This window comes from Anabrus simplex, chromosome 1 (genome assembly GCF_040414725.1).
Source record: "Anabrus simplex isolate iqAnaSimp1 chromosome 1, ASM4041472v1, whole genome shotgun sequence".
Taxonomy (NCBI): Eukaryota; Metazoa; Arthropoda; class Insecta; order Orthoptera; family Tettigoniidae; genus Anabrus; species Anabrus simplex.
The window spans coordinates 784,828,288-784,842,855 of record NC_090265.1 but is presented as its reverse complement, the minus strand read 5'-3'; the positions used below and the strand labels follow the sequence as shown (position 1 = coordinate 784,842,855).

The window sequence follows — 14,568 nt, the reverse complement described above, 5'->3', positions numbered from 1 at the left end:
TTCTTGTTCCTCGATCATCTTTATTCGAGATTTGCCACCAATTATAATAGTTCCAGATGTATAAAGTGCTTCTGTTTTAACTACTGTGTTACAATGTCGTAATTTTGCCTTTTTTGATATAGTTCTTTTATTGTACCCGTTCCAAGTAATTTTATATGCTATTTGAAGTTTTGCCATTCTGTCTTTGTTAGCTTGCTGATTTAACTCTACTGTACTGGTTCAATAATTTCACCCAGATACTTAAATCTGTCTACTTGAGCGATATTTCGATATTCGGTGATTAATGGTTGGCTGTTGAAACCTGGTCTAGTCCTTTCCATACACTTTGCCTTTTAATAATAATAATAATAATAATAATAATAATAATAATAATAATAATAATAATAATAATAATAATAATAATAATAATAATAATAATAATAATAATAATGTTATTGGCTTTACGTCTGACTAACTACTTTTACGGTTTTCGGGGACGCCGAGGTTCCGGAATTTCGTCCCGCAGGAGTTCTTTTACGTGTCAGTAATTCTACAAACACGAGGCTGACGTATTTGAGCACCTTCAAATACCACAGGACTGAGAGAGAATCGAACCTGGCAAGTTAGGGTCAGAAGGCCAGCGCTTCAACCGTCTGAGCCCCTCAGCCCGGCACTTTGTATTTTCATAAGAAATTCGGAGTCCTGTTTTGACTCCTCTATTATGTTTTCTTCTACAGACTGGATTGCTTCCTGTCGTTAGGATAGTAATGTCATCAGGAACAGATCATTTACGCTCTCCTACGGTTGAAGATGTAGATACTGATGCAATGCAAAAGTCAGTATATATTTAAGGGCGCTTCTAATGTGGGAGATCTGTTTCAGCAGAATCATGGTTTCTGAAAGAATGCATTCCAGACTAATTCCCAAGAACCATCAACAGCTAAGGGAACGTTACGCTTATATAATTTGATCGAAGGGTCTCCAGACTGAATAACATTCCAAGGGAATGTTGACTAAGAAATGACACGCGTAGCGCATCGAAACTGCTGTCCCAGCTCCCTTGACGCCAGTCTGACGGTCTCTAGATTTTACTGATACACTGTTCCGTCGTCGTGAGTGAATACCTGGACAGTTTCGCCATTCTCTGTACGAAGCTGAAAATGCCTTCTCAACCCCTCTGGCCCTTAAATCGTTAAATAAGAAAATCATTCTGTCCTTACATTCATACGAAGTGCTTCCTCTATTTTACGCAACAAATTATAGATCATATTTCACTCGAGTGGTGCAATGCATAGAGTAAAACATTTCTGAGAACATTTCCTCAGAAATGCTTTAAATGACTTAAAGTCACATTGTCTTGTAGTCTACCTTCGTCTTGCTATCGCAGAGGTCAAATACTTTGTCTGTCTGTCCGTTTGTATCTTTGTTCATTTTTTCCAACAGTATCAACGGAAAGTGGCTTAGCTATCATACAATGGCGGAAAATGAAATCCCAACACCAAGACGACGTTAGTTTAGACCAGAGAGGCTCCTGCTGAACATTTCGTCTCGCGGGCGCACAACATTGAAAGCAGGTGGGCAGGCAGACGATAAGCGTGTGCTGTTTAACCACAGTGACGTTATGGCTACGTCACAGGCTGTGAAGGCTAGGCGAAATTTTCCCAGTCACTCTCGATCACTGCGGCGATACCCGAAAGTGAAATGGAGGCAGAAAATATGTAAGAAAGAGGAGAGAAATCCACGCCATTTCCAATTTTTATTTATGTTCATTGCAGTTTATTTGTTTTGAGTAAATAAATTAAAAAGTTAGGCCTACAACCTCAGATATTTTTGTACTGTATGTAATGAACTTCAATGTTCAATATTATATTTCGATCATTTGTATTTTGTTCAGTTTAACCGTACCGACTATAACAAGAGTGGTGTTTCAGAGTCGGAAGAAAACTAAATGGGAAGGCCTACAATATCGAAAGCTCATAAAATTGATCAACAATACCATTTAACTGACCATTGTTTGTTGTGATGTTCTTCGTCTCTTCTCCTGACACTCATCTCCGATAGACGAGGTTACTGCTGCGTGCCGAGTAAAACAGCCTGACTGATTATTGGCGGGAAATAGCTCGGGAGTTAGATAACTTTCTTCTTTATTAAGTTATTTATTTACAATTTGCTTTACGTCGCGCCGACACAGATAGGTCTTGTGGCGACGATGGGCCAGGAAAGGCCTAGGAGTGGGAAAGAAGCGGACGTGGCCTTAATCGAGGTACAGCCCCCAGCATTTGCCTGGTGTGAAAATGGGAAACCACGCAAAACCATCCTCAGGGCTGCCGACAGTGGGGTTCGAACGCACTATCTCCCGAATGTAAGCTCACAGCTGCGCGCCCCTAACCGCACGGCCTGCTCGCTCGGTAACTTTCTTCTTTAGCATGCAATTCCTCTGGTCCATACATTTCCTAATACTGATGGTACGTAACATACTGGTCCAGCATAGCATTCCAGCTGCCGGGGTGAGTGGCTCAGACGGTTGAGGCGCTGGCCTTCTGACCCCAACTTCGCAGGTTCGATCCTGGCTCAGTCCGGTGGTATTTGAAGGTGCTCAAATACGACAGCTTCGTGTCGGTAGATTTATTGGCACGTAAAAGAACTCCTGTGGGACTAAATTCCGGCAACTCGGCGTCTCCGAAAACTGTAAAAGTAGTTAGTGGGACGTAAAGCAATTAACATTATTACTAGCATTCCACCTATCCGATTCCTACTCTGAGACAATGATTGGAATGAGCAGTGTACACATTTAACGGAATAATGGCAGAGGAGTGTTTATGGCTGGCTGTGCCCTGGCCATTCCAGCTCTGGGACTTCGCACTGTTAAATCGGCAACATAATAGTGTTCGTTAAAAGTGTGAAAATGCGTGGCTTTTCATTTGATCGAGTATTTCGTATCATAGCATTGCTTTTAATCACGACATTCCTACTCATGTCATTGTAATGACCTATGTTGATTTAATTTTGGAAAACCACTAAGACAGTCTTTCTGAGGATATAGACAGGCAGGGTGGAGAGTGAGTGTGTGCTATTATAATGGAAACTCCCCAACTTGATTATGACTAATGGTAGACAAGAAGGCCTCCCATTACAATTAAAATTCCGTAAGTCAGTCTTCACATGAAAAAAGACGTATGGTGACTTCACCGTCGCGTTTCTGGGGTAACGTTAAGAGCTATGCAATTTAATACAATCATACTCAAAACGAATATATCACCTAACATAGAATTACGTATACAATGTAGAATTCCGTAGCGAAGTACAGACACAATCAGCTAGTTTCTAATGTAATACGGAGTTAAGATGGATAAGCTGTAGCTTGTGGTTGCTTACCGGGAATAGCATCAGTTAGGTTATTTATTTGAAGGCATACTATATATCTATTTCGTAAGTGCAATTACATTGTTATTATTGTAATTTAATCTTGAATAGTTAATATGTATGTCCTCACTCGTTATGAACTTCCCTCGCAATTTAGAGGCTAGCTATTATCATTGGACACCTGATAGATAAGTTTTAAATACTATTTTCAGAAATTCGGTGAACAGGGAAAGTCACATAACACTACAAGACTGTTCAAACTGAAGCAGTTCGTCGCCATAAGACCTATCTGTGTCGGTGCAACGTAAAGCCCCTAGCAAAAAACAAAAAAAACTCTAGCAGTAAACTTGTTGAATTATGTAAATGTATTACATTTCGCTGAATGAATAAGAGCAATTTTACTTTCATAATGGAACTACTGTCATTCCCATCCAAGAAATTGTATATCATAGCTTGTACGCTTAAACCCTATATCTTTGTAAATTGTAACTCAGCAATTACACTGAGTGGCCAAAAGACATGGGAAGACACCGAATGTGATGTTAACAACGAGTTGCTCCTCTGCAGCAATACGGCGAGGCACCGACTCTACAAAGTGTTGGAATCGTTCGGGTGGGATCTGGGCCCACGCATCGTGCATTACTGCCTACAATTGGCCTTGTCTAGTTTGTGCGGGGTTCGTGGAGCGTACATCAGCAACGACAGCATCCCATGAATGCTCCATTGGATTAAGATCGGGAGATTAGGTGGGCCAATCCATAGCCGTAATTTCACCGGAGTGCCCTTCCAACCACCTGCGTTCCACCACAGAGCAGTGCCATGGTGCATTGTGCTGGTGAAACGTGGCATATCCATCAGGGTACTCTTAGGGCCAGAAAGGAATGCAGATGGTCTGAAACACATAACGTGCATTTGCAGCCGGACAATGGGGCCTAACTGCGATCATGAGAATGCCACCCAGACCAGAACTGAGTAATCTCCCGCCTGGACACAACCTTGTTGATAAGCTCGATCTATAGTTTCATGGGAAATACGCCGCACACTCACGCGACCATTAGCCCAATACAACTGGAACTGGAATTCGTCGTACCATACCACACGCCGCCACTGTTCCATGGTCCATTGCCGATGTTCGCGGGCCCATGCACGTCGCTGAGCTATGTGTCGGGGTGTCAGCAAAGGGACACGAGTTGGTCGTCGGCTGTAGAAGCCTATGCGGTGCAGTTGCCTATTTCCAGTCCTGGTAGAAATGGGTTCCTAATTCCCAACAGTCAACTGGGGGGTGATCTGACTCACGGTAGCCCGTCGAGCGCCCAGTATGGTTCTGCGGAAGCGACGTGATGTCCGTTCGTTAAACACCTGTGGTCTTCCTGAGCGACGGTTCACGCCGGTGGTAACATTCCATCTTGATTTTGAATATCCACCCTCGACACTGTTGACCTCGGAAACCAAAATTCACGTGTAATCTCCGCAATGCTATGACCCACCGATGATCATCCCACGTTCAAAGTCAGTTAACTCGCGACGTGTTGCCATCTTCACGACACTGGTGTCTCTGACAGACTGCTCAGGCATCATACACGGGACATTTTCTAATGGGACACCCCTTCCCGTGGCTTTTGGCCACTCAGGGTGTAACGTGTCATTTTTCTTTAAACGTTTAAATATAAGAAAATAAAACTGACTATTGATATCAATCGCAGTATAAATCAAACCGGAATATGTTGAAGAGGTCGGTTTTCTAGCGATTACAGTATTGTTTGTTTTTTAGTATACATTCTATTTCGCTGATTAGTGGAGGAGAGCTTTGTAGTCACAATCGAACGACATTGCTTCACTTCCCTGCCAAATTGTTCGCTCTCTCACTCCACTGTGGCATATTCTTGCTTCGTAAGCTGCCCGCATTTACGTCAGGCCAGTCCGGCTACAACGCGCGCCCAGCTGAGCACCTCTGATTTAGAGGAATGCAATTTTGGCCAACATGCAAGCAATTGTCTAGGGAACATATTGATTTGCTTGAAGTTTCCAGTTTACAGGTTCAAGAATGCGTGAGAATACATGTGACATGGTGGTACATTAATAACCACTGTAGTCGCCACGATTTTGAATGCAAGCATGTAAACGTGCATGCATTGTGAAGTACACGTGTCGTATATCATTTAATGGCATGGAGATCCAAGTCTTATTGCACTTGGTCAATCAAATCATCAAAGGTTAATACTGTATTGGATGGCAATGGATTTGTCGTCATATAATGTCTCACACGTGCTCAATAGGCGGAATGTCTGGCGATCTCGCAGACCAAGGTGACTGGTCGACACTCTGTAGAGCACGTTGGGTGACAGCGGTGGTATGAGGACGAGCATTGTCCTGTTGGGAAACACCTCCTTGAATACTGCGAATGAATGACAGTACAACCGGTTCAATCACCACTCTGACATACAAATCAACCATCGAGGTTCTTGGGATAGCAATGAGAATACTCCTCTTATTAAAGGAAATCGCTCTCCGGACCATAACTCCTGGTGCAGGTCAGTGTGTCACACCGCCGACAGCTTGGTCGAAGCGCTCACATGACCTCCTTCTTACCAATCTACGGCCATCGCTGGCACCAAGACAAAAGCGGCTCTCATCTGAGAACACAACAGATCTCTACTCCATCCTCCAATGAGCTCTAGCTTAACAATACTGAAGTCGCAGATGGCACTGATTCGGAGTTAGTGGCATGAAGAATACAACAGGAAGTCTGACTCAGAGCTAACCGTGAAGTTATGGGTGCTGCAGATGCAATACGATCCACCACAGGCATGCGGTGAATACGGCGGTCTTCCCTTTGCGTAGTGGCCCGTGTGCGCCCGGACCCCGCCTTCCCGTAACCATTATTGTCAACACCGATGCATTGTGGATAAATCCCTGCCAAGTATTTCTGCAATATCATGCACCTTCTCGTAGCCCTGTTATATGGCCTCGATCAAACTCAGTAAGCTGCTAATACTGTCTTTTTCGTCCCCATAAAGGTATGTTTGACTCTCACCTACATCACAACGTCAACACCGGACGATGACTAATGCTCTCGAAGTGTACAACGCGTATTTAAAGAAAACTTGCTTCGCAAGGTCATAGTGGCGTTACTAGCACTACTCTTCGTCGCCCAGCGCACAAATCTGAATATGCATCACCTTTCTGATGTGGAAACACGCCTCCCGAATTTAATTTATGTAGCACAACTTCTTGGTGATGGGATTTTATTTTCCGGTAGTGTCTCCCTACATAGTCCAAATAATTAGTCCATATTGTTAGTAAGATAATGGTAATGTTATTCCTATCACCTATCTACTGTACAATTTCTTCATACAACAAATAAGGGAATTACAGTTATTTCCCACAATCATCGTTAGCACAAACCCTTCAAATGAACACGTCACATTTCTTTCATGTTCGTCGCCATAAAACCTATCTGTTTCGGTGCAACGTAAAGCCACTTGTAAATATATATATTTCAAGTCAACATCACTTCTCGCATGCGTTTGTTTTCAAGACAGTTGTAAGGATCATTCATTTTATTTCCGCGTCCGGCATCACGATTACACTTTATCCCTCCAGTGTTCTGCAGTATGTATTGTTCATTTGTAAGGGCGTGCACAGAATACTCACCAGCAAATTAATCAGACGTGTGCCAACTGGAACGTTTCCAAAACCTGCAACAGAAGGAGAAGTGTCTTACATTCACACACAAGAAACTTTTTGAAGTGAAAAACATAATAAAAGGTTATTATATCTCCTTTTGGGAAAATAAAATGATCATAAATATGTCTTTCAGTAAAATATACGACGCGATGTTACCTAGAAACCGTGCAGGCTGTGATGTGAAGTATTTTTGGAAGGCCATGTCTCACAGATCCATGGCCTTAGCAAATATCAAGGTGGCTGTTGCTAGGTAACATCTTGACCCACATAATGTTACATGACACTATTTCCTTACACACATTTTCGGATGACCCCCAGCTGAAAGGCATATTTTTGTCAAATAATCGGTATACAGCTAACAAAGTCATACAAATATTTAGACACGAGTGGTCAAAGTGAAGGGTACAGTCAAGAATTCGGCCTGAAATATACCGATGTCTCAAGGCAGTTCCTTGAACTGTGCTCCGGGCCTATGCATTCACAACCGGAACATTCATGCGAAGACGGGCCTGTGAATGCCGAGGAAGTGCGTGCTCAAGCGCCGGTGAAGGACGAGAGCGACTGTAGCCACATTCGGTATTTTCCAGAGAGGGATGAGTGAATCAGACTGGGGGCCTACCCCGCGATGTGGAAAATGGCCCCGCTACCTTTTATATTAACTCTTTCCCGCCCGAAAGCGCCCGGCTGCATTATCTGCACACTTCTGCTATCTACGCGATTTTTTTTTTTGGGCAGTGAAGTGTTTATAATACATTTATGAACACGCAGTACGATCTACAAGTCTTAGGAAATGAAAGAAGAGCGACAATCTGTCTTGACGTCGCCTAGGCAACGGTCTTGAACTTCCGCGAGCGCGGATTAGCTGTTTCGTTCGTAAACATGGCGGGATTGAATGCTGCGGATATTGAAAATGAGCTGAATATAGGCGAAGAAAGTGACACAGAATCGTTGAGTAGGGGTGGAGGTGAATTTTTACTGAGTGAATAACACAACAACGGGGATAATTTTAGTGATAACAGTGTTATAAGTGAAAATAGATATCGAGAATTCGGACCTGATGGCGATGCCGCGGCATTTCAGGTAACACAAACATTTCGTTTCGTTACTCCGAATTATTATATGGATGATATTGAACCTAAACATAATTTCGACAGAGTGAAAGCTTATTACGAGAAATATACACTGACTGACAGAGCAAATGCAACACCAAGAAGGAGTGGTTCGAAAGGGATGAAAGTTGGGGAAAAAACAGAGACGGCACGGTCGAATAATTGATGTTTATTTCAAACCGATATGCAGGTTACACAATGCGCACGGCATCGACTCAGTAGGATGTAGGACCACCGCGAGCGGCGATGCACGCAGAAACACGTCGAGGTACAGAGTCAATAAGAGTGCGGATGGTGTCCTGAGGGATGGTTCTCCATTCTCTGTCAACCATTTGCCACAGTTGGTCGTCCGTACGAGGCTGGGGCAGAGTTTGCAAACGGCGTCCAATGAGATCCCACACGTGTTCGATTGGTGAGAGATCCGGAGAGTACGCTGGCCACGGAAGCATCTGTACACCTCGTAGAGCCTGTTGGGAGATGCGAGCAGTGTGTGGGCGGGCATTATCCTGCTGAAACAGAGCCTTGGGCAGCCCCTGAAGGTACGGGAGTGCCACCGGCCGCAGCACATGCTGCACGTAGCGGTGGGCATTTAACGTGCCTTGAATACGCACTAGAGGTGACGTGGAATCATACGCAATAGCGCCCCAAACCATGATGCCGCGTTGTCTAGCGGTAGGGCGCTCCACAGTTACTGCCGGATTTGACCTTTCTCCACGCCGACGCCACACTCGTCTGCGGTGACTATCACTGACAGAACAGAAGCGTGACTCATCGGAGAACACGACGTTCCGCCATTCCCTCATCCAAGTCGCTCTAGCCCGGCACCATGCCAGGCGTGCACGTCTATGCTGTGGAGTCAATGGTAGTCTTCTGAGCGGACGCCGGGAGTGCAGGCCTCCTTCAACCAATCGACGGGAAATTGTTCTGGTCGATATTGGAACAGCCAGGGTGTCTTGCACATGCTGAAGAATGGCGGTTGACGTGGCGTGCAGAGCTGCCACCGCTTGGCGGCGGATGCGCCGATCCTCGCGTGTTGACGTCACTCGGGCTGCGCCTGGACCCCTCGCACGTGCCACATGTCCCTGCGCCAACCATCTTCGCCACAGGCGCTGCACCGTGGACACATCCCTATGGGTATCGGCTGCGATTTGACGAAGCGACCAACCTGCCCTTCTCAGCCCGATCACCATACCCCTCGTAAAGTCGTCTGTCTGCTGGAAATGCCTCCGTTGACGGCGGCCTGGCATTCTTAGCTATACACGTGTCCTGTGGCACACCACAACACGTTCTACAATGACTGTCGGCTGAGAAATCACGGTACGAAGTGGGCCATTCGCCAACGCCGTGTCCCATTTATCGTTCGCTACATGCGCAGCACAGCGGCGCATTTCACATCATGAGCATACCTCAGTGACGTCAGTCTACCCTGCAATTGGCATAAAATTCTGACCACTCCTTCTTGGTGTTGCATTTGCTCTGTCAGTCAGTGTATATATATATTTTTTCGTATGTTAGGAAGAGACAAACTATTCAGTTAGTCACTTGCATATACACTATATCATTGCAGCATTCAAACAGGCACATTCCGGAAACATAGATACAGAATGGGAAAACACTTGCTCAGGGGAAATAGAACCTGATATACAGTATATAGACATCATTCCACTTCCAGAATCACGTGGTTATTGGTTTAGAGGAATTCAGACAACATGATAATGTCATTGGCTGAATGGCCAGCGTTGAGGCCTTCGGCTCAGAGAGTTGCGGGTTCGATTCCCGGCCGGGTCGGGGATTTTAATCACCTCTGATTAATTCTTCTGGTCCGGGGACTGGGTGTTTGTGTTTTCCAACACTTTCCTCTTCATATTCAGACGACACACTACACAACCAACCACCACTGTGTGGAATAGCCACGTGAATTGAATGTGTGAGTGGCACACTTTCTCTGGAGTCGAAGCAAGAAACAGTCGTTGTGTGTTGTAGTGGTCAGTAGCCCTGTGTTCGAGCCTAAACTGCGTGCAGCTGTTGTGTATGAAGTGACTCAGCATGTGAAAGTTAAAGGTGAAGCCAGTCAATAAGGATTATCGCCTGTTCCAGGTAAGGACTGTCCAGCTGGAGTTCTGATGTGAGACTTGTGGAGTGTGGGCATTCATAGTTGAATATAATTGTGTGCATATATGTACCGTATGTATACTAATTGGGTCACCCTGAATTGAATTAAATATTCGTAACTGTATGACATTGAAATTATGTTAATGAAATGATACGAACATTTTGGTTGCTACAAAAGGACACCAAGATCACTAATTCTGGTAACACACTTCGCAGTTTGGGCCTTTGTAAAGTAGTATAATTTACAATGGAAGGGCGGTTTTCCCGAGTTAGTAACTCGGTTCCTACAAAGGGCCGTCTGCGTAGGCCTGCTCTGTGTAGATCATCGCATTTTTATGTCACGTGACTAACCAACAGGTCAGACATTGCAAAGGGAAGAACAGGCACAATCAGTGAATGACAAATCACAAATCTGACATCCTGTAGTGACGGAAACTCACTTCCGGTTCCGCATCAGAACGAGCTGTACCAGTTAGAATTGGAGATTCAGGACTGGCCCACGAGGTTTGGCAATAATTTTGCAAGCGCCTCCCCCCATCCTGTACCACACTTTCACACACACAATCTATTTTTCGTCCACGATGTCAATCCTACGTGACTCTTTACTTACTCTCACACCCATTTACTGTTTTCTTCCTGAAATTTGACCTGTTTAGTCTTAAAGTATTTTCTAGCCGAAGAAATCAAGCACACACTTTGAATAACTAAGATATAATGTGCCCCAAATCGGAATCAATCATAAATAAAATGACCACCGTGCAAGTTGGCCGTGCGGTTTGTGGCACGCGGCTGTGAGCTTGCATCCGGGAGATAGTGGGTGCGAATCCCACTGTCGGAATCCCTGAAGATGGTTTTCCGTGGATTCCCATGTTCACACCAGGCAAATGCTAGGGCTCTACCTTAATTAAGGCCACGGTTGCTTCCTTCCAACTCCTATGCTTTTCCTATCCCATCGTCGCCATAAGACCTATCTGTGTCTGCGTGACGTAAAGCACATAACAAAAAATTAAAAAATAAAAAATAAAATGACCAGATTTATGGAACAAAACACGTCCGATCTAATTCATACGTTCCTTTCATGGACACATTCTTCTGAGAAGTGAATTTTCTTCGGTTGTAGCTTGTTTTCTGTTTTACAAGATATTATTTTCATTCCGCATTGACGGTTTACAATAGAAACGTTTTTATTACTTTCTCCTATTTAATACATAGTCTATATCCATCTTTTAGTGGGATGATTTTTAGCCAAACATGTTTCAGCTCATCTTTGAGCCATCTTCAGAGAAAATATAATAAAATTTACATGGATTAATGTTGAATAAGTAACACTCAAATCAATGTAAAATCCGAGTGAGACATGATCATTTATCTAAAACAAACAAGGTTATAGTGAAGCTGGCAACCTCTATGTCTAAAAGTTTTTTATGTCACTCTAAAGCGAGGATAAAATCTCTAATTATAAAGTTGGAACAGTCCATCTTCAATATGTCACGTATGCATATGATCTGGAGGGCAACAGAAGCCATAAACGTAGGATATGTGAAACAAAGGCCTGGTACAGTGTTGCGTGATTCAATTAGTGGAAACTGTCCGTACGTAGATCTTATAAAGTCCAGATGTGATTTATTGTGTCGTTGCCCTCTAAAACGGCCTGACCTAGTTGGTTTGGAGGTCTCATTTCCGAAAACATTAATTCATGTAACTTTTAATATATTTTCACATTAGCTGAAACATGTTTGGCCAAAAATCATTCCATCAAAAGATGGATATATGTATTGAATAGGAGGAAGTAATAAAGTAAAGTGGTTTTCTGAAAACAAAAAGCTAAAGACAGTTACACACACAATTTAATTTGGTTATGAGCACTGCTCTCAGCGTGCCTCTGTGGAGGTGACTTCTTCAACCGTTCACAACTAACTTAGTGAGCAAAATCCTCGTCCTCAGAATCTTTAGTCCTAGATAACCACAACATGAACTCAGCAACTAACCCGATGATATTAACACTTTATCTGCGCAGAGAAAGGCTGCTTGGACATTTTCACCCAGCGACATTCCACGCCTGTTTTCAGAGCTACTTCATCACCTGTTTCTTCCCCTTAATATTTGACTGCAAGTTAGTGAGAATATTTCCTGCTTTTATAGCCGTTACCGTTTCACCTTTTCACTGGTGTGATAGAAGGGACTCGTGTTTAGGGAAAAGTTATTCCACTGAGGCTCGACTTGTAGGATTCCATCAAAGATATAGCAGATTTTAGATTCAGGAAGTCAAATGGACTCTATCGCTATTGACCTATCGGTAAGGGCTCGAGGGGCACATTGGAAACCTTAGTCACGATCGCGGGCCTCATTTTAGTAACAGGCCAATTTTCTTAAAATTCCGTAAATAGAACGTAAATAGTACGTTTATGAAATAATATATGCATAGTTCAATTGAAATGAAGGTTTAATGATTCTAATTACTTAAAACACTATTTCACAACTGCATAAAGAGCAACTGAATTTGGAAGAAGAGCATCCAACAATGTCAGTACATTTGAATTATTTTACAAATGACAACAAGTAAAAAAATTACCTAAGGACAAACTGAAATTAATAATGCAGTCGAAACAAAGAAGCACAATTTAGTGGGAGTAGTGTGAAAGGAACAATGATATACAGTTGCAAGTTCCTAGATTCTCAGCAACGTACTTCCATGAGTATTTCCCTGAAAATTTCTTGGAGTGTACAGCGCTGTGTACCAGCCAGTACTACCAATGAGAGGAGAACCAAGAACTGAAGACGCTTCTTACATCAATGGCAATTAAAGTATTCCTGGTATTCATTGCATGCTACGTTTCATGAAATGTCCACGGTCGGTATAGAGTTCAAGAACTGGTATGGACCCCATAACCATTTGTGAGGGCTCATTTTCCGTCGAAGTTTGGATTTTAATTTATAAATAAAAAATAATCTATTCACACCAAGTAAATACTAACAAGAGGAAACAATATTAAAAAATGTTTTAATTCTGACTTGGGTCTATAAAGAGTATAGAAATAAATACATTTTTGAACGAGCTATGAAATATTTTTGTACATTTTCTTCACATTTCTTTAACTATTTCTTTAAAGCCCTCGCAGGCCGCAAAATGGCTTCACGGGCCGCCATTTGGACGCCCCCGGGGTAGATCATGGGAAACTTCAGACTACTGACTAAAATGAGGGCAACTGGACTAAACAAAAGAGTGACTGAATGGGTAGTTATATTTCTAGAAAACAGAACTCAAAGAATTGAAGTAGGTGAAGTATTATCTCACCCTGTAATGATTAATATGGGAATATTTCAAGGCAGTATTATTAGAACTTCATGTTTCCTTATACATACGGGCTGTCAGGCGCGCCTGACGTTTCTGTTTTTAGGGATCCAAACGAACGTCAGTGGGATGATGGTCGATTTTCCTTTGCCATATACCAAGCTACAGTCGCCTTTAAAGCACTTACTGCGTCATCACTGCACGACTTTTGCAAAAACATGTATGCGACAGGTATTTACACAATGCATCACTTAACCTATAACACCACGGCGACTCCAGCGAGTAGGTTTCCAGAAAGCCTACTAGATGAACTACTACTTACGCTTCGCAAATGCACACACGTTTTCTATCAGTATGTCATCGCTTTTAGCGTTCATTTCATTTCCTACTGAAACCTTATAATTGGCACGTACTTTTTACATAACCATATGACAGTTTGGTGCACTGTGAAAATGCCTGTCGCATACGGTATATGTTTTACAACGGTAATCGTGCAGTGAGTGATTAAAAGCGATTGTTGCTTGGTATACGGGAAAGGAGAATTGACCATAACGACACCAGTGACGTTCGGTGGGATGCCTAACAGCATAAAACTTCAGGCGCGGCTGACTCACCCGGTATGAGTAATCCGAGATAAGGCTTTCTTCGGACGATGTTACTCTATACAGAGAAATAAATTACAACATTGTGAGCAACTGCAAAAATACCTTGATACTGTTGTGAGGTGGACAGCGGACAGTGGTATAATCTAAACGGGGTGGAAAGTCGGGATGTGAGTTTCACCAGGAGGAAACATTTTCTCAGTTTTAATTGTTGCGTTTATGGGTTGAAAGTACCTCATGGGGAACACCGTAAGTACCTAGGTGTTAACCCATTGCCATGCAATTATTTTCCTTTAAAATGTACCTTGGAATGCGATTACTAGTTTAAATTTTAAGTTATGGATGCTAAAATGGTTACAAAAGCATACTGCATCAAACTAATAACATTTTTGGTTACAGTTTAACCTCCTATAATTAATTGAAG

The 14,568-nt window shown here is 43.1% G+C and overlaps 1 protein-coding gene across 2 annotated transcripts in view; it reads right to left on the bottom strand.

Moving 5' to 3' along the window:
- LOC136857520 (V-type proton ATPase 116 kDa subunit a 1) overlaps positions 1–14,568 on the bottom strand; it is a 581,303-nt gene that overhangs the window by 421,480 nt on the left and 145,255 nt on the right. For both annotated transcript variants that reach the window (XM_067136242.2, XM_067136245.2), the window contains exon 2: positions 6,997–7,040. The gene's annotated coding sequence lies outside the window, so the exon portion shown is untranslated. The remainder of the gene's footprint in view (positions 1–6,996; positions 7,041–14,568) is intronic.